Below are 2874 nucleotides of genomic sequence, written 5' to 3'. Positions count from 1 at the left end.
TGAACAACTATTGTAATACTATAAGAAAAGAATTGACAGTGGCGGGAAACTATGGGGGGGACAGGAAGGGGAAGGGAGGTGGGATTAATGGTAGTAAATATCTGTCTGGGGATGGGGGGACACTCATCAACAAGGGTACCTGCACAATGCATATTTGTATACCTAACCCTTAACTGTACCACAATTTTAAAATAAAAAATATGTAAAAAACAAAAAAGAAAGAGGTTGGCAATAGCGGGATACTGCCGGGGTGGAGAGGGTGTGCACAACATCAGTAAGGGTACCTGATCTCAAACCAGGCAAAGTGGGGACCAAAGGGAGGTCCAAACTTTACCTGTATGATGACCATACCTAATCCTGAATTGTACCCCACATTTTAAAAAAATTTTTTAACTCATTAAAAAAATTAAAACTGAAATTCTTCTCTACTGACAACAAAGTTAGATTTACTAAAAATAAACAAATGGAAACATGTCAAGTCTTGGCAGGTGGTGAAAACAGGAAATTATTACAAAAAGAATGACTAAATTATAGTATAACAGGAAATGATCAATTAGTTTAACAAAATTTATCTGAATGTGCTAGTAGTTCTATGAGATTTTAAAAAATCTAACAAGCTCAAATGAAAATAAATGGAATAACACCCATTAAATTAGTCATGGATGGGTACCATATTGAGTGCTGGACTTCATAACAAAAACATGAACAGCCTAGACAAAATCCAGTAATACAAAAACTGGAAATTTCTGCTATGTAGAGATGGTATTGAAGGCAAAGCTGAAATAATCCATGACAGGCTTTATGTGGCTACAGGCATAGTCTCTAGATTACTAGTGATTCTCAAGAAAGATGTTGCACTTACAGGGCATGTGGATCCAGGGAGAGACAAGAGGAATTTTTAAAGGTATTTCGACAATAACTTTAAGAAATGTTTTTAATCGTAATATGTATTTTTAAATTAAGAAGACTTTTTTTTGTTGTTGGCATCTCACTCTGTCACCCAGGTTGGAGTGCAGTGGCACACTCACAGCCACCACAGCCTCAACCTGCTGGGCTCAGGCAATCCTTCCGCCTCAGCCTTTCGAGTAGCTGGAACTACAGACACATACCACCACGTCCAGCTAGTTTTTGTGATTTATTGTAGAGATGAGGAGTCACCAAGTTGCCCAGGCTAGTCTTGAACCCCCAGGCTCAGGCAATCCTCTCACTTCTGCCTCCCAAAATGCTGGGATTACAGATTGAGCTACCATGCCTGGCCAAAAAGACTATTTTTAACTAGACTTTGGTAGGTTCAAAATACCTCTTTAACAGGACTTGAATAGTAATGAGCATGTAGTTTTGGCTAACTGAAGTTCAAGATTTTGTGAAAATACTCATTCTAAGTATCACGCTATTGGAATTATAAAATATAATTGGGCAACCCTTCTAATGATCACCAGTTAAAAGGTGAAAGTCAATTGGTGGTGGGCTGGTGACTTGCCTCATAAAATAGTGAAAGTTAGGGTGAGGATGCAATTGTGTTGATAGTAATATCTTTTTGTTTGTTTATTTTGAGTTGGGGGTCTCACTCTGTCACACAGACTGGTGTGCAATGGCATGATCACCGTTCACTGCAGCCTCTATCTCCTGGGCTCAGGTGATCCTCCTTCCTTAGCCTCCTGAGTAGCTAGGACTACAGGCACGCACTATGATGCCTGGCTAATTTTTTTTATTTTTGTAGAGACAAGGTTTCCCTATGTTGCCCAGGCTGGTCTCAAACTCCTGGCTAAAGCAATCCTCCCACATCAGTCTCCCAAAGTGCTGGGATTACAGGCATGTGCCACCATAACCAGCCCTGTAATCATCTTTTCAATGACTTTTTGACAGAATAAAGTGTGAATCAGAAACTACATTACACAGAAGAGGCAAGGAAACCTTCAAATACATGAAATTCTCTAAGCTCAAGTATTCTTTTACACGTTCTAAATGCAAAATAAAACATTCGACAGTAGCTATTTCTATAAGGCAACAGAAATTTCACACCAGTTCCACAATAATTATACTCCAGATTTCCTGTGCCAGGAAAGTGCATATTTAAGTGTTCTATTCTTATCTGTCAAATAAATTAGTTTATGGAGACAACAACTAACTTTCAACTCAAATCTGGTTTCTAAGCCAAGAAAGTAAATCTGGGCCCAGAGAGCCAAGGAAAGAGGCACGTTGGAAGCACTCTTGGGGAAACTATCACTGGGCCCTGCTCCATCTGCCGAGGTGCAGACTCCCCACTTTCCCAACCCGGCCAGGTAGGAACCTGGCCAGGCTGGACTCAAGGTCACTGGGCCACCCTGGCCAGTAACCTGGCCTCTCTGGACCTGTTTCCTCAACTATAAAATGGAGAGAATACCCATCTGTGAGGGTTAAACAAAAATGGTGGTGCCAGGAACTTAACAAAAGCTCGTAAGGGGGGGGGTGATCATCACTATATTCCTGGGGCAAAGCTTCCCTGGATCCAAATGGCTTTTCAGGCTCCGTGGAACCAATCCACTGCCGGATCTTCCTCTCACCTAATCCTCTGGCGAGAAGGGGCAAGGCAGGCCCAGGGCTGAGGGCTGGAGAAGCCCCGAAGAAGGAGGAGCCAGCGCAAAGGAGCGGACCCCCTGCAGACCCGGGGTTAGGGGTGGAGGGCGAGGGTCAGGCCCTTCGGAGTGGAGGATGGGGGGGCTAAGTCGGGACCCCTGGGGAGGAGGATAAGAATGGGGGCTGAGGTGGTTGTTGGGGGTCGGGACCCCTGGGGTGGCGGATAAGGACAGGGGCTGAATGGGGGGTCAGGACCTCGAGTGGAGGATGAGATCAAGGCCTGAGGTGGGGGATGGGGGTCGGGATTCCAGGGGTGGA

The 2874-nt window shown here is 44.0% G+C and overlaps 1 protein-coding gene across 2 annotated transcripts in view; it reads right to left on the bottom strand.

Annotated features, from left to right (window-relative positions):
- Window positions 1–2874, bottom strand: part of SMC1B (structural maintenance of chromosomes 1B) — an 89935-nt gene that overhangs the window by 86513 nt on the left and 548 nt on the right. The gene's annotated exons all lie outside the window — the stretch shown is intronic.

The sequence above is a fragment of the Carlito syrichta genome, unplaced genomic scaffold (genome assembly GCF_000164805.1).
Source record: "Carlito syrichta isolate Samal-C Ts95f unplaced genomic scaffold, Tarsius_syrichta-2.0.1 Scaffold301761, whole genome shotgun sequence".
Taxonomy (NCBI): Eukaryota; Metazoa; Chordata; class Mammalia; order Primates; family Tarsiidae; genus Carlito; species Carlito syrichta.
Note: the sequence above shows the minus strand (reverse complement) of the source record. Positions and strands in the feature narration are given on the sequence as shown.